At 32.5% G+C, this 24055-nt stretch overlaps 1 protein-coding gene across 7 annotated transcripts in view; it reads right to left on the reverse strand.

Annotated features, from left to right (window-relative positions):
- The window catches only part of LOC110994315, a 195111-nt gene that overhangs the window by 167733 nt on the left and 3323 nt on the right, over positions 1-24055 (reverse strand). The window contains exon 2 of one of the 7 annotated variants that reach the window (XM_022260874.2): positions 8122-8281. The exons of the other annotated variants lie outside the window; for them this stretch is intronic. The gene's annotated coding sequence lies outside the window, so the exon portion shown is untranslated. The remainder of the gene's footprint in view (positions 1-8121; positions 8282-24055) is intronic. 7 annotated transcript variants of the gene reach the window in all.

Consider the following 24055-nt stretch of genomic DNA (forward strand, 5'->3'; position numbering starts at 1 on the left):
ACTAAGATGATAACATTTGAAAGTGTATGTGAAAGACAAGATTGCAAACGATACCATATAAACGATGTAAGGATAGTGTATGTTATTTTCGTGAATAAATATATTTATTTATATTATTAAAGCTTATATTGTGACGGAAATATAACTTGTACTAAACCAGTCCCATAACCATTCTTGTGTATAAAATCTAATATAATACACGATATTCTATTAAAGAAAAACGTTTATTCGATATTACGAAACCATACATTTCGAACGCAGTCAGAACTCTTAAGAGTTAATAGAAATATTGTTTGACTTTTCGAAATGGGGTCGTTAATAATAGATGTACATGTTTCTTTGTTTCCAGGCGGATATACGCTACGTTATATGTGAAGAGATTTTAGAAAAACAATTTACTAGGTATTTTTACTATAGTATATAGGATTTACTATAGTAAATACTGTGAAAATGTTGGATTAAGTGTGTGTTCACTGATTTTTCGTTCCATATACGAAAATCCTGCTCGTGTGGAAAGAGTCATGAAAAACCGCGAACTCAAATGTACTCACATGAACTGTAATGTATGTCAAAATCCAACATATTTTTGACGTACGAGAGTGCGTCTACTTAGCATCCTTGCTGTATCTTTGATTCGATTTAAACCTGTAATACTTATTTAAGATATTAACAAAAAATTTATGAGTTATATTTATAACACTTAAAGTTTTAACTTCTTAAAGCTATTTAGATCATAAATAAAAAGCACTAAATAACTACTACTTTTGGCGGGAAAGACATTTTCGATTCTGTCAATGCCCATTTTTCCCTCGTATTTGTACTGACAAACAATGCTTTAGATTCCAAACGAGGTCAAACTCTCTATCCCTTTCTGACCGTAGCTTAACCCTATCTCCGTCTCGTACGACCTGCAATCCCAGTGTCCCAATGATATTTGTGTTCGATTATAATTAAACATGTCCTATTTCTTTTAAATGTCAGACTGTCTTTAATTAACCAATGTTAATAATAGAAATGTGACAGTTTTTGTGATAACTTGTAAATAAGCACTGGAATATAGTTTTAGAAACTATAAATTTTTTTAAATTTATATGCCAAACTATAAAAGCATACATACATAAAATATACAGCCTATTAACACTAGAAAGACGGGAGCAGTCATTTGACTGTCAATTTGAATTTAATGTTGAATAATTCACAAACCATTTGACGTAACGTATTGAAACTTTGTGACTTTTATTAATATTAGTAGTTTAATGAAACTATATATCAAAATAACTCACATCGCTTTTGTTTATTATTTAAAATCTTGAAATACCGACAAAGACGGCGGCAGTCATTTGACGGCTGAGATCCGATAAGTGTTTATAAGTTTCAAGTTTAAGTTTTTAAAAGTTTCTGAGCTTCAAGGTCTTATCACCTCTACCGACGGTACGTCGTGGTCACTTCAATTAAACAAATTTGCACTAATATCAGACGTTTGGAAGAAATTTATTGAGAACTGCTTATCATGCTACAAGCCAGGAGAAAATTTTACAGTAGACGAACAACTGTTTTCTACTAAGGTTACATGCAGGTTTCTTCATTACATTGCTAACAAGCCTGATAAGTTTGGAATAAAATTTCTTGCTTGTGTCGATGTGGATTCAAAGTTTGTGCAACGGCTTTCCTTATTTAGGAAAGGACGAAAGCAGGCCACAAAACCAAAGCCTTGGTGAATCCGTTGTTATGCGTCTCGTGGAACCTTTTGCAAATACTGGCCGAAATATAACTACTGACAACTTCTTTACATCGATAAGCTTGGTAAATAACTTGCTCGCAAAACGCACTACGATTGTAGGAACCATGAACAGGGCACTACGAGAGATTCCACCTTACGTCAAATCACTTCATATGACTTTGTTTGAAACAAAAATCCTGAAATCCGATAGATGTACACTCACAATTTATCAAGGAAAACGAAAAAAGAACGTGTTATTCCTTAGCACGTTACATAACAATGTTGAAATAGACTCCAATCACCCTAAGAAAAAGCCAAAAACTGTGCCTTTCTACAATGCACCAAGTACGGCGTGGATGTGGCTTACCAGATGGCATAAAATCATAGTGTCAAAGCGGCATCTCGAAGGTGGCCGTACATTTTTTCTTCTACTCAAAATCCGGAAACTCGGAAAATGTTAAATGTACAAAAGTGCAAAATTAAAACTAATAAAGACGCTTGTAAAAAGCCACTTTGCGGCTCTTGTAATGTAAAGAAAATGTTAAAATGTAAAATATGTGTATAAATATTATAATTATACATACATCAAACCCTGTTTTATTACTATAGTTACCATTTTTAACAGCTAAAATAATAAAAAAAGGTTTAATATATTGGAGGAGTCATTTGACCGGTCGCCGTCTTTGTAGGTAGTTAGATTTTCCCGTCTTTCTAGTGTTAATCTATGCCAACAAGATTTTACAATAGAGTGTAGCTATATATTTTAGTTCCTTATAAATTTGACGATTTGCATTTGATAAAGTTACATCACACCGAATCGCACAGACTACAGTGAGATCACGTCTAAATAATAAAATTGTTTTGTTAGCCATTGTTACCACGACCTTGATTCTTGAAATAATACGAAAGATGGCGCCAAATCTGTTTGCAACACGTCTAAATGCTAGTTCGAGATAGATACTTCAATCGCCAAACAGGCAGTTGGCGAAAACAACATAATTTATTAAGGGGGAAGGTTTGCGAGAACTCGGGTTATAAAAACCCGCGTTGGATTTTGTATGGGTATTCTACGTCCAATTCACTTAGTATGACCGAGAAAGTCGTCGAAGCATAAGTTCCCATTTGCATAATCAATCATTTTCGTTGGAATATTTCAATTTTTTTTCTCAACTAGTTCCATAAGATATGGATTTAACGAAACAAAACACTATCCTAACTCTTCAAGTCGTTACCATACACTGTGGGTTGTAACTTACGATACTGTTGTTTTTATATGCGCTGTAGTTTTCTCAATATCGCCAACAAAAGAAAAAGAAAATTCTTAAAAGGCCGGCAACGCACTCACGAGCCCTCTGGCATTAAAAGTGTCCATTGGCGGCGGTATCACTTAACATCATGTGAGCCTACTTCCCGTTTGCCCCTTGTTCTATAAAAAAAACGATGATCTCTCATGCTCCTGGTAAAAAAAACTGTGTATACATACGTACACTAAAACTTCTAGGGCGTAACAAGATAAAAATCTTTTCAATAATTTTATGTTCCGCCTTATTCTACATTTGTATAAAAGTCGGTTTATGTATAAGTGTCGGTTTTTTGTGACGGTGTGCGCATGCATCGTAAAAATTTACAATCTTGCTTATGGAATTGAAATAGTCATCAGTAGCATCCTATATGTTTAAGAAAGACAACGTCATTTAAACTTAATTTAAATATAAAATAATGTCTTCTGTGCTTAAAAATACAAAACACAGAGTTCTTTACCAATGTATTTTTGCCTCACGTATAATTTATTGGAAAATATTAAATTAACATTAATAATATTTAAATAAACATCGGTAATTAATGAATCTACGAAAGATTAATGTGTGTGACACACATTTCAGAATCTAAAATCCCGCGCACCTGGATTTCTTGGTAATTATAATATACGTTGATTTACTAAAAACTTCTATTTATGTCACACATACAACGATTGAAATAATATATATAAAGTTATTCTAACCGTTTATATATAAACTTACTAGTTTTAATCAATATTTTGTCTTCATCTAAAGTGTATTGCATTTTGTGATTAAACCAGGCTTAATTAAGTTTTAACCAAGGGAGAGTTAAAAAAAGCAATTGTTTTATTAATAATCAAAATTGTTTTATACTGAGATTTTCCATATGAGGCCGGCTGCGTTCGTAACAATAAAATCAAAACGTCCTCAAATCCATATCAAGTGTTATTGCATTTGATTTTTAATTCAAACGACAACTGTGATTAGCAATTTTTAATCCGCAAAGACATCTACGTTATTCCATTTACAAAGAATACATTTTTTCCGTTTGAGAGCGGAGTTTTAAACAGCACTTCGCACAATTTCAAAGGATTCTATTATCATAATTCGAACAAGGGAAAAGAACAAAAAGCGATGCTTCCTCATAATAAAAACAATGCCCGTTCTAGTCGTATGTGAATCGTTTCATTTGCTTACCCTTTCTCGCTTCGCTTGCCTTTTCGCTTTTTTATTTTTTGCGAAATGTCTGTGTCACATTACGTTTTGTTACGGCCAAAAATTTATTAACGTCCATAGTAACTGGAAATGTTTAATGAAATACGTCGTTAGTCGTAATGCTTTATTACAATTTCATAACAGAATATATTATTGGTCACAGTAATTTAAATAACAATATATTTACACTAGCAACATTTCCAAAATTATTGCCATCCATCTACTTAGCGATTACTTATAAACGAAATACGATAAATGAATCGAGTTTGGAAAGGGTCGTGTATAAATTGGATTTTGTTCAAACAGCTATGCAATTACAGGTGGATTAGAAAGTTATGATCCTAATCCCACCGAGCGACAAGGATTTATATTACCGCGAAATATTTATTCGAGGCATAACGTATTATGGATCAATTCGTATTTTGAATTAAGAATCTGACTGTGAAAGGAGAACTTGAGACATTCTGGTTGGGCATTGGATTACGACTAAAATTAGTATCTGTGACTGTCCTATATTAGTTCTAAATTTAAATATTACTGTAAGCGGGAAAACTTTTAAATGGAATAACTTTTGTATGATTATAACTAAACTAATTGTATCGTTACTAATATTAAACAAGATGTTGAGATTTTAAATATTTTTTAAGAACTTAAATTTATGTACATTTATATAAAGAAACATAGTTTGTACTTATATAAGTATAATCTAAGTATATACAGTAACTGCTTGGTATAATAGTTCGTTATTTCATTTATTATAATCACGTTATATAATTAAACCTTTGTCAAATATCTAGTTTTAGTTTATTTATAAGTTAGATGACTTTTAGTAATTTCTATTTATCAGAAATCTCAATTTGAATTCCAAATTTTATCCTTAACTCTACACAAACAGAACCATTGCATCTGTATTTTGTTAGTTTTGGCTTGTATCCAAATTAATTTGTAAGCTAATTACGCGTTGGTCACAACAAAATCTTATTGCGAAACCTTCATTGGGTTGATTAACCGATACTGAGTTTAAGAGTTGTTCGAGCTCTGCTCTTTGGCTCTGTGCCAAAATCCACCGAATGTCAGAACAATGGACGCCTACTGGATTCTAACAAAATATATGCTAACGATTGTCATTCCTTTCGAATCCGTACGAAAATATTCATTAATTGCTTAGTGTTTTCACGACGAAATTAGCTGGCTCGAAGGACCAATTTTGTAGCGTTGAAGATTTTATGTGTTTAGTTTAAGTCGAGATGTAAATTAGGCAATCTAGAGTAATTTAATACATGGGTATACCACATACATAGTGCAGATTACAGTGAGGTACTTTTCAGTGAGTGTCCCAGCAAACTGCAAGCTTTTATCAGCCGATAGTTTGAACATGCTGTTAAATGAGTGTGAAAAAAAAATCAGTGGCACTACAAGCTCTTTAAGTCTTAGCCTCAGATTTCTGAATCTGTTTCATGATCATTTTTAAATCTAATAGGCAAGTAGGTGATCAGCCTCCAGTGCCTGACACACGTCGTCGGTTTTTTTGGGTCTAAGACATGTCGGTTTCCTCACGATGTTTCCCTTCACCGTTCCATTGGTGCAAAGATCAGAAAGAGGTGGGGATCGAACCTACGAACTCAGGTATGAGAGTTGCACGCTGAAGCCACTAGGCCAACACTGCTCAATGAGTATGAACATGTATAAATTATACATTGGAACGATTTGGTATCGACAGACAAATAAATTGGGTGGGCTTCACGACTGTGATAAAACCGAACTATGGCCAACTACTTTTACTTATTAATCGTCTAAAGTCGTTAGATACGTGCCTTGGTACAGTATAGAAGTGCAGTCGTGCGTATTTTTCAAGATGGCAGCACCATCCTTTTCCCAGTTAATTTGAAGACGCAAAGTCGACAGTTAAGTTGGGTCAGTGGGCGCGCTTTAAGCCCCACCTGAGTAAACTATTGGCTGGTAAATTTTGTACTTTGGGCTCTTAAGCAAACTTATCGAAAAAAATCCTTACAAAATTCATTACTGCGAAGGAAAATATCAAAAAGTGGTCAAGAAAACGGATACAGAATCCGAAGATCAAAGGTTGTAGAAACGAGTCGTTTTAATTATAATTTATAATATATAATTACACTTCAACTTTGAACAACGTTGAGAATACAATTCAGATCTTGTTTATACTAAATCTAACACATGTCTCCCAAGTTTTAGAAGCCTCAACTTATAAACTTTAGCACTGAGAAACTTTTAATGGGTATCGGGTTTTGACACAAATATTTTCCAGTATATATTAGATACTTTAGTCAGGTATCTAAAATGACTAAACGCATTTACAAAAGACACGCTACATAGACAGGTATTTAAGAGAACATTCATATTTATATTAAATTAATTGAGTTTAATATTAATATGAATCCCTTTACTAGGGTTTGATTCAAGTCCTATAATAAAAAATATATAAATATTAAAATGCTGCTATTTTACCGACTTGGCGGGAGAACTGTTCCCGTGCCCCACAGAGAAATGAATAAATTTAAACTAAATAAAAGAGTGTATATTAGCTTTAATACAGACAGTAGGTAGTGTTATAGATTGATACAGTTTCTTCTCTCTTCTAAACGCTAGTATTACTAGCTTTACTGTTAATTAAATTAATATTGTAAACTCTATTCAATACGTAAACAACGTTCACATTTAAGAAAATTCACAATACTTTTCACAAAGAAATACATAGACAATTATATATGTAATATAATTAAAACTGAAGTGACTATTCAATCGATAACGAATGTCTGTACAACATTTACAATGTCATTAAGATTTAGATAGATTTGTCTACACAGAAATATTATGATTATGCGCTTTTAAAAGGATCATCTTAATTTCTCTAAATTCTAAATTGTTCTAAAACTCCAATCATTATTAGTACATGCTCTAAAAGTGGTATATAAATTGGAAGGTATATTCTCGTTTATGCTCGTCACGATTTTACCCACGTACGTCGTGGTTTTTATAAGTAACCCTTATTTTTCGGTAAAAACTATACCCTCTACCGAATAAGAAGGTGTTATATTTTCCATACCCGGGTATAGGTATTTTTTTCTTAGAATATGCTAGCGAGTATTGATCGGTTTGTGCCTCCCATGCGACGATTAAATAATTAAATAATTTGTAAAACTTGATTTATCGACAAATTTCTAAGTTGTTCTTATTAATATAAGACTTGAAATACCATGTTAATATAGCAACTGTGAGGTTGAGGTGATAGTTCAAAAATATTAGACATTACAAATATTATTTTAAAAAAACCGTTTAAAAAGATACGAACTACTAAACAGCGTTTATTATTATAAGTAGTTGATTAGATTGTTTCAGTTTTTATTAATACCGTTAGTTTAACAAACCAATTGACAATTGACTACCTACAGTCACTAGCTACGAGTAATTCCAAATAGCAAATAATTTAAATTTAGAATTTTTCCCCATTTACGATACGATTATCTCAATCTGTTACATTCTAAGCAAATTTCAATGAATTATTAATTTATCTACGATTTGCTCGATTCATTTCACTACGCTTGAGATTCAAACGGTTCCGGAAGTCAAGAGACGTAAAATATACTTTTACGTCGAACCGAGGTATTTTACTAAAAGGTTATTTGAAAAGATTAAAGCAGACGTCTGATGGGTCGTCATAAATAGACTGTCTTGTGGAAATTTCCATTTATCTCGGCATCTTGTTACTAAATAAACATCTTGAAACGTTTTGTATAAATTCGCTCAACATTTTAATCTATTTTATGATTTTGAACAGATCTTTTGTTCTACTAATATTTAAGTAACAAATTTAATATTATTTAATTAAATAATATTAAATTTATTACACTTTATTATACAATCCCGACTTACCTTTGAGGTGTAAAAACCTTAGCGAAAGAAGCATCGTGAGGAAGCCTCAATCATGAATAGTTCCATCATCGGTTGTCAAGACTACGAAATACCACCCGTATCACCTTGACGTCGCAAAGAGAATACCAATTCTTAAAAGTCCGGCAACGCACTTGCGAGCCTAGAAATGAAAAGGCAGTGTCAGTTTACATCAGGTGAGCCTCTTGCCCCTAGTAACATAAGAAAGCCAGTGGAAAAGTATTTTAGCTCTTTGATTTTTGTTAGTACACAACATTTTTATCGAACATTTAAACGTGAATTAATTCAATTTAAATCATCGTTTAAATTAATCCATATATAACTTGTTTGGTTGAAACTCGTATGTTATTCTAAATTTGAAAAATACAAAATAAATTTTCTGTTTCAAATATTCCGTGCTTTAGGGATTAAGTGACGTCATGTTTCGTTTTTCAAATAATGTCACGACACACGGGACAAACAAAAATATTAAGGGGCCTGTTTCACAATGTATGTATAAAGTACCACATAGCTATGCAACACAAATAATTCGGAAGATATTAATTTCGATTAAGAAACTGCGTTTCATGACGAATAGCTATCTGACAGTCGGGAAACGCAACAATAGTGTTTACCCTACCAATAAGTAATAAATAACTTATTTGGAACTTATTCGGACATTGTGAAACAGACCCTTATAATTACATAATAAAAACACGACGAAATATATTCGTTGTTTAATTTTATTGCGTTTTGTATTTTCGTGAAAAACATATTTTTAGCCTTGTATACAAACAGTTACCGAAATCAGATTTTAAATTTAAAACAGCCAGCGTGAAAGCCTTTGTTTTCGAAGACCTGTCGATAAATTGTCTGTGTTTATACTGTGTTTGGAGTCTTTCCCTACTTTTCAACATTCGATTACCGGCTGTACATTAACGGATTATATTCAACACAATTCAAGTGGATAAATTATTAAGAAGAACTTCGCGAAAAAACTCATTGATTTTATTTTTTTACTCTATACACTACAAAGAAAAATTATAAACAAAACTTTATAAATTTGTATGTTCAACACTCGTAAATATGCAATTATATAATGTGTGATTTATATAGTAAATACGCAAAGAAATATCAAACTCTCAAAGGAGCAAAGAGTTGTCAAAGTCTAGATTGAAACCTTTGAGATCTGTATAAGCAGAGACAGCAGATTTCTTAAACATCGAGTCTAAAAGTACAAAGACGCCCGCAGCGTTTTCACTTGCTAATAATGCTAAATAACATAGCAAAAAGTCTATAAACATACTAACGAATTAGACATATATTAAAATCTTTATTATTTAAAAATAATAATCATCTAGTACCGCTATACATCTAGATGGGCTTTCGACTCTGATTCCATCAGTTCGATGTAATAGAAAAGTAGATGATCAGTTTTCAGTTATAAAAATTAACATCAAAAATCCTGATTCAAACGCACAACCTCAAGATTGAGAGACGCATGTATAGGCCGCTAAACTAACAAACACTATACATAATAGATAATAAATATCAAAATTATCATACAAATTACATTCAATAACTCCGTGGAATGTACATTATGTAATGCGTTCTAATTATATTACTGATACCTAAAATAATACATAGAAACCTTAACACATTTAATCCCAATGGCTAATGGATGTGATATCAGACCATTACCTGTTCTAACTACTAAATTTAAAGTAAACTCCTAAATTATTCCGACAAATGGCATGTAGGTTAATGGGGAAACCTTCACTCCCTAATCACACACTTGGTTGATCTCCAAAAGAACCAAAAAGCGCCCAGAAAATTCAACAACTTCTGACTTCCGCGTGTTAGTAAATTATGCGCAGTGAAGTTAGCGCTAAGCTCATGCTGTTTAATTACTCCTACATACGTGAACATCGCACATATAATGGTACATTTAAATAAAGAACAGTTTTGCCCTACATCACGTACAGATGATACAAAGTTTGTATGATCTATCGCGAGTCACAGTACGCCATTGAGTGTTAGATATAAAAAATATGACAAAATTATTAATTGTGTCCTTTTACTATAAAGACTATAAATGTTACGTGTTTAATTAGCATTTTCGATAATAATTCAAACCATATATAACCTTTTTACTCATTGCAAAACAGCGATCATATTTTCGAAATTCGAACTTCGAAGTATCAAAAGCTTAAAAATGGTGGTGTCATTGAAATGAATCTTCCGCCCCTGTTTATCACTTCGTATTATATAATCTATCCCGCTCGCACGTAGGGAGGCAATTGACCTATTTTCGGGTACAGTGCAATAATTTCACGAAGGGTGGACTAGATTCAACTGATGTACGACGTTGCACATCTTGCCACAACAATAAACGACTTACTTGCTAAGTTACAATGTTTGGAATACGTTTATTTTATCGTCAGGTAGTTAATTACAAACTTATATGAGAGGAATGTCGTATAATACATATGGTGTATAGGTCATCCGCCAGTGTTTTAAAATGTGATACACGACACCTCTATAACAGACTGTATGGTATATATTCCTACTATACTTAATGCTGTCTCCGATACTAAATTACTCCGAACATATAAATATGTCGAATATTTATATGTTCGGAGTAATTTCACAGCAGCGATATTGTGTATATTATGTGTTTAATATTGTACATGTACTTTATTATATTGTATTTAATGTTTCTCGACATTATCGTATTGGCATAGCCTTTAAGAATAATGTATGTATTTCTGTAATAAATAAATAAAAATTCTTTAATTTGTAAACTTTGAATTAATTGTCATAGTGAAACATGGATGTTCTGAGATTTTAGAATGGTAATCTATACTACATAAAATTTAATACCAATAATAATTAATATAATATAATTCTTTACAAGAATATAATTCATACATTATTAATAAATTGTTTCAAAATCTTATTTATTGTTTTTTTTATTATTCATAATAATCGTTCTAATTCGGTAACTACACTTGTGTGGGTTCAAATAAAAACAATATCAGAGTATAAAAATGTGACCGTGAAGCATAAATAAAGTCACATTGAAATAAAAATAAACTATGAAATAATTGTTTATCTCCAGTCTCCATCAGTAGGCCGAGTTTAAAAGCAAGATTTTTAGAATAGATAAGTATGACGTCTTCAAATATTTTAACATGCTAACAATATTATGTATAATATGGATTTGCGCTTGATAGAAATGAACAGGTGATGACGAAGTCAAAGATTTTACGGTTACATGTTTTTGTAGATTTAAATTTCGAATGGTTTATTAAAATAGACAACAGAATATTTTCTTTTTGAAAAGTGCGTGCAGACTAAACACTTTAGCAATTAAGAAATACACAATTTGTAATTGCTTCTCCATTGTTATAAATCTGGCTAAAATTTTATTGAACCTTTACCCACTATATGGTTTAATTTATTTATTCAATGCTTTTTTAGAACGTCTGACCTATATGTTAGAATCGTAACCTAACCTCGAAAAAACCTTCCTTATTAAATGTTATAGAAATTGGTCAAAACCGTAAATTTCGTGCAGTAGTTTTTGAGAATATCTAAATCATCTAAACAGACAGGACTTTATATAATATAAGAAATATGTTGTTGTAGACTACAAACTTTGTTTATGCTAAACAATACAAAAATGATTATGATTATGACAATCAAATAACATTAATACTGTTAAAATAATTTTCAAAATCGGTTTATTAGATCCAGTTATGCTGCTTACAACCTCATAAAATTTTCCTCTTTATAATATATATAGATTCACCAATTTCGTTTCTTGATTAATAAAAATTTATAATTTGTTCATATCTACACTAATATTATAAAGAGCAAAACTTTGTTTGTTTGTTTGATTGTAATGAATAGGCTCATAAACTACTGGACCGTTTTAAAAATTCTTTCACCATTCGAAAGCTACATTATCCACGAGTAATATAGGCTATATTTAATTTTGAACAAAAATAGGGTTCCGTAAGATATTAGGGTTTTTCGGACACAAGGTGTAAAAAATCAACCAAAAAAGTTACTTTTTTTGCGTACCCTGCCTAAACTATTAAAGATAGAACCATAAAATGTTCTAAGTAATTGTAGATCTTATAAATATCTACAAAAAAGTCCGCGACACACTATAACTATCTATGTCGAGTGAGGCACAATAACCATAAATGATATACATGGCAAAACGACGTTTGCCAGTTCAACTAGTAATCTATAAAAACAATCAATAAAGTTATATTCAATAAATGTAATGAGTACCCCATCAGAAGAAATAAAGGGACGGTATTTTTCTAGCGTTTCGCAGAGCGTTGATATAGATAACTCACTGCATAGGCACGAGTGGGTTCCGATCGAATTTGAAGACCGAATATTCACCTCAGTATCGTTATAATTGTAATAGAATGAATTCTTGCGTGTTGTGAGACTGTCTCCTTCCAGAATTGTGAATTTATTACATTATTTTGACGTTTTGAAGACTCTATAGCCGCCGTGGGGGTTATCGGTTTGTAATAATCGCTTATACTAATTGCAGATTTCCATGTAATTTATTGTTTTACGATAAACAATTTGAGTTCCGAAAAACAAAAACAAAAAACTCCCGTTAGCTAAGTTTGCGGTTTGTATCAAATCTATGTAAAAATTTGTTGAATTAAATTCCATATTCCGGGTTCGCGTGGCTTATTTAAACCATGGCACGTGACCAGAAATTCAACGACAACTAAGGAGTAGCCCGCCCGCCCACAAAAAGTCCGATATTATGTTGCAGCAATTGTGGAGTTGTATTATACTATACTACCACTTTATACCTTATCAACTTGGTATTACCGTTGACCGTTACTAGACTTTTGCGACATCTTCAATAATTATCATTGTAGAATTAAAAATCTAAATCTTTATCACCTCCTCTTCTTCTCACACTACCTGATATCTGAAATCCATTTGGTAATTTTTCAGATTATCATTCATAGAAACAAACAAACACGGATGGGAACTAAATATGTAAAATACCATCCCCAGTCACAATCATAACCCATACCTGGAGTATGGGGCAGGTGGGATGTTGGTATCATTAGCATTTTATAGTCATTATTAATCAGATAAAAAGATAATCAGATAAAGCTATATCTGATTATTGTACTGACAGATCAATGGTGATAACTGTGAACGCATCTTTCAAATAAAAAAAACATCGTACACTGATTGTTTTGATATCTCCAGAATTGATGTATTTTTGGTAAATAAGTTGTTATCTACCCAAAGTCCAAGAGTCGTAAACCTGTATGTCCGTAAATTATACAAAAAATGGGGTAACAAAGCAATTTAGCACCATAAATCTCACACATAATAATATTTTTTCTGAATTCAAAGCGCACGTGTATTGCGGTTTGGCTAATGCGTTGTATTATCCACGTTTTAAATAAATCATTCGCATCGATACCACGGTTCCAGTTCACGGGTTTTACTGCTAATGGATATATAGGTAGTAGCTTTCAAATGAAATGCTATTTGGGTATAAAGTGGCGCTACAACTTTCTTTCGGTCACGTCGATATTTCTGCATCTACATAAATAAATAACCTTATTTATATGTATCCTATTAAAATAATGAAAAATTATTAACATACACGCACAACTATACAAAAAAGGAGTTGAATTAATATTTATGTATTTATGGTATTAACAGTACTATTCGTTTTGGTTGCCATAAAGAGAAATTTCGTTCATGCTCATCGGCACGTGTTGAAATACGGATTACTAGGGCAATGGAAGAAATAATTCCCCGTGTGGTATTGTTTGTGGGGAACCGGTTAATCCTGAATATGAAAGACAAATATTTCCTTTCTTAGAAGTAAATTTCATCATGCAAAAAAGTTAAATGCAGATTTAAATATCTATGCCAGAATATATTTTGTCTATAGAATTCAGAATATTAATCTTGGTAATCACAAAGGTTTGACGGCTTACTTGCTTATTTGTCTGCCTCCTGCCCAATTGGAGTAGTTTGATAAACAATATAGTAATAAGAAATAATAAAACTAATATATTAAGAAAAAATAAATAAGCAGAAGGAAAAGAAGTAATAGTTCTTTATTTATTATGATTTGTTTTGCAATAATGCAATTGATAAGTAATTATAAAGGCAACAAACACTGAATTGTTCATGGCAAACAAATTCCACTTTGGCTATAATTTATCACTTTGGATGATAAAGCGCAGTATCTTAGAAGTGACATAAATCATTTGCCCAATGCATAACCAGAACCCGCTGTTCACTGAAAACATGGTACCAACTATAATTCATTAAATTCTTGATATTTCCGATAGATAACGTTCGATTGTTTTGAGATTAAATTAATTATCAATAAGGAAACAAGACACATCACAAATACAATATGTTAAAAAACATTTACTAACAAATTATAGAAGTGATCATAAATTTGATGTGTGTGTTAAAAATAAGATTTATTTTTTTATGAAATTATAAGTAATAGTTATTAAAATATAAATGAAATCAATCTAAACACAGCAATTACATAATATACAACAGACAAAACATTTATAAGAACGATTTTAAATGAGCTTGAACGCTTCATTACTTGGTTTTAAGTTCATCAAATTATATGTTCATAACTATAACTATAACTAAATGTAACTATGAACCCTTATAAACAACAATATTCAAAGAAGATCTAAATTAACATTTATCCTAAGGATTAGGACCATTTAAGTATTCGTCAAATGTATAAAAAGCTTTATTGATTAATTTACTTTTAACGGCTTTGAATAATTATTTGGTAATAATTTCGCTTGGGAGTTTGTTGTAAGAACGAATACAATTTCCATATAAGGAGTGGTTTATCTTCTGGAGCCTATTTGATAGTACACACAAATTAGTTCTATTTCGCGTATTATACTGGTGAAAGTCACCATTAGTTTTAAAAAAGTTAACATTTTTTGTACATACAACAAGTCTTCAAGAATATATTACCGGGAAATACTAGGACAACACTGCTCTATATATCATAAAAACTCAATACGACAATTGATTGAAGCTCTAATTACGTAAATATACACTTATATCATTTAGTTTTGAGTAGTCAGCCATATATTTAGCTCATTTATTTACGCTGTGACTGAAAGAGACAAGAGACAAAAGAGCACCTTCGTTGAGACACTGCAATAAGCCTGTTTTGTTTTTATTAACGCGGAAATGTACACGACAAATCGTCGTATGAAGGTCGTCAATAAATCTATAATAATAATAATAAAGCTCGTTTATTTCCTATCGTTACAAAACCGTAGGTTAGTTATAAACATTTTTTGCTTCCTATTCGGTATCCAAAACTTCCTTCTGTATCATTGATCGGAACCTCTTCACGTGTAAAGCCAGCTTTTTCCGAATCTGCATGGATTTTTCCATTCGCTTCTTACTAACGATTCTATATCTTCTCATTTTTAAGGGGGTCAATAAACGTGTGCTTTGAAAACTATTTACGATAAGTTTTTGTTTGAAGCACTGAGCACTAACGAGGACTATATGAACGCAGGAATATAACAAAAGAAAAATAAAGTATGTCGCTACACAATAAGCTATTTCAGGTAAAAGACGGTTTTTTCCAAATACGGATCGTATCTATCTATTTACGCATTAAATCATCTTCAGAATATATAGGTCATCGGCCTTGATCCTGTGCGATGAAAAGATAATTTTATCTGTTCCATCAAAAATAGATTTATATTTATTCTTAATATTCTTATTACAATTCACTGAATTCGTTTAATGAAAACTGACATCCGTCGTAATATTTTCTTTGAAAAATACAACGAAATTGTGAAAGACAGATCAGAGGCGCGAGGGCTTGAGCAATCGCTGTTTTACGGGCGAAACAAGCGCTCATTTTAATATTTCCAACTTTCCCCAACCATAGAGTCATTAGGGGACCGAGAAAGCACGAGGAAAGTGGGACAGGATGAAGGATCTCCCCTTAAAGCCTCTCCAGTCTATTGTTATATTTTTGTGCCCGCCCCGAGCTCTTTGCTTCGTAATGTGTATTTACAGAATTTGCTCGGACGTAATTTTTATGAAAAGATCACTGATTTATTTGACGTTGATTGGGAGAAGCCTTAATTCTGTGAGTACTTTTTATTCTCTAATTAATAACACAATTTAATAGGTTTTAAATTTTGTCAAATCTAATCATGGCCAGTTGGAATTTTGTCTTACGGATTATAAAAATCTAATAATATGCATGTATATATGTAGATATATATATTTTTAAGCATAAAATAGGTCAAACTTATTACATCTAATACATGTCTATATAGACCACTCATAATGCATAAAATATTCAGGCGAACTTCCTGCATTTTTAAAATCGTTAGGAATTTGGGTGAAACGTAGCTAGTAAAAATCAAGGTATGCCATTTAGAAATCGCGCGTGATTTCCGCTTTAATATAAGAGTTTTATTTAAACACAGATTATATTAATAGTTACTATACTGACTTAACTGAACTGAAGAGACTATTTGAAAAATACTTTTATGAAAATATGAATAACATTTAGTTTCATTTATTTGCCTAATCTTATTTAGGATTCAACGTCTGTAATATGTCAACGTCAATGATAAATCAAAGTATAAATCGAGCCAATCGGAAAATTGGTATAGAGACTACAGAAATGTGCATACAAGTGTGGTTGCCGTTAATATATAGGACTGTTTTGGGATATTATGCTTTCTGTTTATATATTATGTGTAGATAAAATGTGTATAATATGTAAGTATGTCGTTACATAATTATTTTCTCAGTTTAAATATTACAGCTTATATCTATATAAGCTGTAATATTGTAGTGATTTATATCTATAGTTATATATATTCTTATATATTTAACTACAGATGTAAATCACTACTAAGAAAATTCACTAACGTTACTTTTAAAGTTGTAGTACAGTGCGGATAGAAAAGTAGGGTTGGTGAAAAATTAGCATAGCGGTACGCACCGGGACCTCGACAATAAATCAGCTCGTGTCAAACCGAGTCGAACTCGCCAGAAATAAATTACCAGTGAGTCTGCTTTATTTTACAGGAATTTTTGTGCATGGTAAGCCCACGAATGAAAAAAGCATTACTTTTAAAATCAGTACTTTAATTCCGTCAAAAAACTCCTGATTCATCAACTTTGAATAAGTTTATAGCTTCAATAGGTGTTAGTTTTGTTAGTGAGTGAATCTAAATAACTACTAATAAATATCGAAGACCTTTGTATCTATTTTGTAAAACCCAGCGTTGAACTTGTCCTGCAAGTTACAAGTTGGAAGAACTGTGTAACTTCCAATATCAAATCTACAATTTCCAGAGAATTGAAAGAACTTTTTTGACGTCATAAATATTGAAATCCTTTGATTTGGTGAGAATGTAGAATACACAACCACAATATTTATATTATATTTGACTAGGGTAGTTTGTTCATGGCAATTCTATATTAAAACCATTTAGTTTTGAAATTTTAATAGCTACCTAAATAAAAAAACAATAATGCGTTTAGTTCTTAAAAGGCACGCAACGCACTCACGAGCCCTCTGGCATTGAGAATCCATGGGCGGCGGTATGACTTAACCTCAGGTGAGTCCGCCCGTTTGCCCCCGGTTCTATTAAAAAAAACAAGTTTGATTGTGATTCGTCAACATCATCTCTAGTCCATAACGCGTTGACACACGACATGATTTCACGTCTGACCAATAACAATTCCGTATATACGTGTTACATTCACTCTCTTGCAATGTTACTTTGTATGTAATGTAATGTGTGTGGAGTTTGGTATCGGCTTTACAGGTCAACACTGCTGACTATATTACTTAACTATCTATTTATTACATTATGTTTGAATGTATTTAACTCGTAATAGAGGCAGTTATAGTGAGATAGAACATGAGATCGTACCACAATAATGAAAATGTAGATTAGTAGACGCCGCACTGCGTCAACCAAGTTCTTTAGTATATTATTTCCTGAGCTTTAACTTTGTTTAATTAAACACTTTCATGCAACAATGTTGTAGATATTAAATGGCGAATCTTGAACTTTTTCAAATTACTTTCATAAATTAGTTTTACTTTGATGGATTAGTCCCAACTGGCGCACCGTTCTCTAACTTGATGTAGTGCGTTCTAACTCTGTCCGTTCAGGAAACCAGAAATATGGTATTTGCTAGTATAAGAAATAAAGTTTTTTGTGAATTATCCGTATAAAACGTTTTAGAGTAAAATAACTTGTTAATAATAAAAAAATATCTAATCAAAATATCATGCTTATTATACAAAACGGTCTCATAGCAGTCTAATCGACGATGTATGCTTGTAAGATTACAATTTAATTCCAAGACAGTTTTGGGTTTACAAACAAACTCAAAACTGTCTTGGAATTAAATTTCGTCGGAGACTGATTTTGTAATACATGTGTAATTTAAGAATAATAACGAACGCGTAATAAACTACACATTTGTTTACATGTTTACAAGTTTGGTACGCGACGACGCCATGACATGCGACGCCATCTTGCTTAGAGAGTTCGGGTTTAGGTTCTTGAAAGTGTTTAATTTGAATTAAATAAAAAACATTTGTACAACCGAATCATAAATATTAATTCGTTAAAGTTCTATCGTCTGTAATAAATAATCTGAAATGGTTTTTAATCTTGTAAAGTAGCTATATAGATTAACTCAAGGCGTGTGTCAGATCCCCTCACCTACAAAGACAAAGTTTAAAGAAAAGTTATCAAGATGATACAGCAAATATCAAGGGTTGACGTGCTGTTATAAAACACAGTTTAAACCCGTGTTTTTTCAAACATATGTCCAATAGTATGTGCGTCCCCATTGCTCTTGGCAGAAAAATGTCAACTACTACATTTATTGGCACGCATTAAACGCATGAACATTCTGTGCACCACGAATTGATGAGAAAAATCTGAAATACGAAAAGTTTTCGCATCGCGCCTCGGGCGCCGCTAACATCAAACGCGTAATTTGTTTCATAGTTATTCAGCTTTTTATGCCGTATACAGAGACTATTTGACTTTTAATTTTCACGAATAATATACAGTTACAATAAAAAATTCAAAACTATACATTTCATGTACACAACAGAATGCGAATAAAGTTCAACCTGTCCTGAATGAGTTTGTTTTTGTATGAAACAAAATAAAAAGGCGACATACCACAAAACATTTTAATATTTTACTGAATTACTGGTAGGGCTATTACTTTCTTAGGGTTGTCAATTACATTACGCCTAATTATTATTATATAGTCACACATATTTTATCCCAATTAGTTAAGGGCTGATTCTAGGAAGCAGAATAGTGCATTTATTTAACTTATTTATTCATTGGTTACGACTTATATTAGATGCACGTGTACCAGAGAACCTAAAAACTTTCAGAAACTTAGTAAGATGCTTTAAGCTCTGAGGGCCTTATTAATTATTCCCAGAAAAACTATTTCTTCTGAGTAAGACAACACCGTAGTTCACAAAAACTATTTGCTATAGTTGCAGTTACCTATAGAAGAGCGTTCGTTGTGAAGAACAATATATTTAAAAGTTTTAAATAAATTTTTACCAACCAGTATCAAATATATAGAAACTTTCTTCGCAAACAGCCCCACTAAATATGTAATTTGATAACTCATTGATTTAATTTAATATGTATCGTCTATAACTAAAATTATCTACAAAATATTGTCATCAATATTGTGTGTACTATCAATCAGCAAATTCCTTTTTTGGTTTTCCTTATGTACGGGATGCCCCCAATAACGTTACTATTATGGAGGCATTTATCCTGTCTGATTAAGTAATTGCACTTCTTTATTAATATTTGTGCCAATCAATGGATAAATAAAAAGGAATTTGTGACAACAGACTACAGAAAAATGTACTACTTTATTCATAAGAAATCGTAATATGTTACTTGTATACACTCATTACATTCATTTATATCTTTTTAACAAATTTTATTAATAATATAAATTTCATTTAATATATTTTGGAATATTTCGAAATTTTAGTAAAATTTTGATTCAATACCGAATGGGGCTGATGCATTGTTCGCGATTCTGGTTCAATAATATTTTAATAGTAATTAGCGTTTTGTGCCTACTGACTCTAACGAACTAAACCTAGAATCTAGAATTTACTCCTAATACGAGACTAACGGGCAGGGCTCACCTGATGCTAAGTGACACCTGATGCTAAGTCCATGTCAACTCTCAATACCGGAGAGTTTGGGTTCTTGAAGTCTTTCAAAGTAGAATTCGTTCGGTATACTTCAGTGGGCAGAAAGTTACAAATAGTGGTGGTGCGCGGCAAAATTTTCTTTGAAACTCAGCTGCAGATCCGCAACTCACAACTCCACAACTCCTCTCAAGACTCTTCATGGTAAATACAATAGAAGATGCAGAGAGATCGTACCTCTCTACGTAACGCCAAGGGAGTAAGCCGTTCGGAAAGGGATTGGTCGTCGACGATTCGAACACTTCGTTGAATACGGTCAAGTGGAAATAGCTGGTACTGAGGAGCTCCCGCCCAGAGGTAACAACAGTGGTATGTGTATTTGGGGTCGGAGTGAAGAAGCGTCTTGCCTTATACATTAAACCAAGGAGTTGCTAAGATTGGACAAAAATAATGACCTCAATTAAAAGGAAACGATAGCACAATATAAACGAGAGACTAAAGTCTTAGCCCTCACAAACAATGTTTATATCATACCTCTCGTGTCTTTGAAATCATAATTACGTAGAACACAAACACAAATTGAATCTAGTTTCTATAGATTTATAATCTATGTAGACACTGTAGGACAAAGTTTCGCTAACGTAACAATCTTTAACTTCTGTAAAAGACTCTTTCGCAATCTTTGCGAGTTCTAGCTAGTTTGACGTAGAAATAAGTAAGAAAAACTAACATATTTTAAATTAAACTGAGAGTTTACTTATAACTATTATATAATTGAATGCAGCAGAAGAAACTGTAATTGGCGGAACGTCGTGAAAAGCATCATCTGCTACTTCTATTACCACTACCATAGCGATCACGACCACTCTGTTAAGAGTGTACCGGATAAGAAGAAGATAATTAATTAATAATAATAAACATTTATTAAAAATAAAATGACCATCTACCTATTTTTGGCATTTAAACCAACAAACCAACTGTATGTCTTTACACATTATAATTTATGATGATATGATATGTTTCCTGATGCTAAATTACACCGCCGCCCATGGACACTCACACTGCTAGAAGGCTCGCAAGCGCGCTCCCAGCCTTTTAAGAATTGGTACACTCTTCTCTTGCTTTTTTGGATTGTATTAAGCAATGATATTGTTTTTATAACAATTAGATTTAGCCATTATAACTGTAGGTAAACGCATTATTAGTCAATCCGTACATTTCCTACGTAGACAATAGAAGGTCGTCTTATGTATCATGGCAATAGAATCCGGCTTGGCAGTAGCCATCTGCAGATTTGGCTCTTCGACAAGTTGTGCGGCTACTACCGAGACTAAAATATTCAAATGACAAATTTAAAATGTATTGTTTTTGGGACTCGTCACTCGATCTTAATTTATTTGTTTATTAAAGGCTATGAACTGGATATAATAAATATTACATTAACTTGAGCCCTAGACAACAACGCTTTGTGAGTAGCGTGAGCCATTGACGGCAATCGAATTTTTGTAATGGTCACGTTACCTTGATTGAGATAATGTCTATACGATTTCAAATTATTGCGGGTTAGGCATGTAGTCATTTAAGGCACATTTATTGTTACACTTAGGCCGTTTTATGTTTCGATTGAATTGTATTGATTCTATTCGTATTGTGCCATATATATCAAACAATCAATTAACCAATTCGACTTAGGGTCCTTCAAGAAAAGAGCGTAACAATTCTTAAAAGACCGGCAACGCACTCGCGAGCCCTCTGGCATTTAGAGTGTATCACAGCGGCGGTATCACTTAACATCAGGTGAGCCTCCTGCCCGTTTGCCTCCTGTTCTATGAAAAAAAAAACATAAATCTCATGACGGAAACTTGAATAAAATGACAACAAAATTTTACTCGCATTGCCTGGAAATATTGGATTCGATTCTTTGAAAAATACAAACAGTTGATAAATCAAGAAAACCCCAAACGCGAATCTATTGAAAATCACGATCAATTAATAACATCTTAGATGTAGAAGAGAATGGCAGGTAATTTGCGTTGAAATTATTAACGCTCAGTTGGCTTTTGACGAGTGAGCAATTTTATTGTCCGTCACTAACGCTCGTTTGCATTATTCCTTGGGTAAACGTCTACCAGAGTGTTCTGGTTTTCCCAAGTTATACGAAGTCACGTAATCCCTAATATACGAAAGACACATTTTATTCGCACGTCCACTTGATTGTTTTTCTTAGTAGTAAAATGGCTTAACTATGTTGATTACTTAGCTCTCCTCTCTGTTTAGCTTCTAGTAGACTATTTTTTATCTAAGTTTGAATCCTAAGGAAAGTGCCAGTTGAACAAAATAGAAAAAATTACATTTGACGCAGCTTATAAATTTTATAAGAATATATAATATAACATTTTTATTATTTATTAATTGGGGATTTATGATAATTTCTATTGTGAATCCTGTTAGCAATATCACAACACATATATCGATATTCCGTCCGGAAAAATTATAATTATTTTTATACCACACCTGCGGAAAAACTTTATAGCCTTTTGATAATGAGGCCGAAGTAACGTCGATGTCGTCGTCAGCAGTAGCGGGTTACAAAGTTGCATAAAACTGAAATTTCTATAAGGTGGTGTATTATTTTTCGTCACATACTATATATTACTAGCAGACTCGGCTAAGCGTTGCTGTGGCTAAGGTTTTTGTTATATTACATAGTAGTAAACTATTCAAGGGTAGGAGAATGTATGTGAAAGGTAGATATTTTATGTGAAACTTTAGTACTTTTAACACTGCACGCGGTGTGCAAATTTGATTGATATCGGTTTAGCAATCCATAGCGGACAAACAACATGACCCGTAATTTATATATATTAAGATTATATGCCCATTTATTTTTACAGCGTTCCTACAGCGTATACTAATTATGTACAAAACAAAATTTAGTTACGTCAGTGCGTACGTCTTTTATTTGTGGTTACCACAAAACGCTCGTCATGAAAAGGTTATACTGCAATTTACGTCAGTACAATATGTGGCGTCAGCCCTAAATATATAAATGTTATTATTTGTATTCGGTAAACGAATCCTTCTGATAACTTCAGCACACTTGTGGCAACAGAAGACGAGTAAGGAAAACTCTCGGACTTGTTATCTGTCTTTTCAAATAAAATTCATTGCATGTATTAGATTTTAAAAAATAAAACTTAAAATGCGCGTTTTTCAAGGCAGTTTTTGCCGCGCACCACCAGCTTGTGGAACCAGCTGCCTACTGAAGTATTTCCGAACCAATTCGACTTAGGGACCTTCAAGAAAAGAGCGTACAAATTCTTAAAAGGCCGGCAACGCACTCGCAAGCCCTCTGGCATTGAGAGTGTCCATGGGCGGCGGTATCACTTAACATCAGGTGAGCCTCCTGCCCGTTTGCCCCCTGTTCTATAAAAAAATAACGTTATACATGCATAATTTCCAGAACTTGTCTTAAATTTTGTTTCGATAAAGGTGTAGAGTAAAAGATAAATGTTGAAAAACTAGCTATTGACTATTAAAAATAATTTTAACGTTTATAGATAGTTTTCTTAAAAATCTGGCTATAGTATGGGGCTGCTGATTATGTAAGTTGTGTCCCTGTAGTTAAATATTTTTGCTACGCGTTTAATGTCGCTG

The sequence above is a fragment of the Pieris rapae genome, chromosome 11, assembly GCF_905147795.1.
Source record: "Pieris rapae chromosome 11, ilPieRapa1.1, whole genome shotgun sequence".
Classification (NCBI taxonomy): domain Eukaryota; kingdom Metazoa; phylum Arthropoda; class Insecta; order Lepidoptera; family Pieridae; genus Pieris; species Pieris rapae.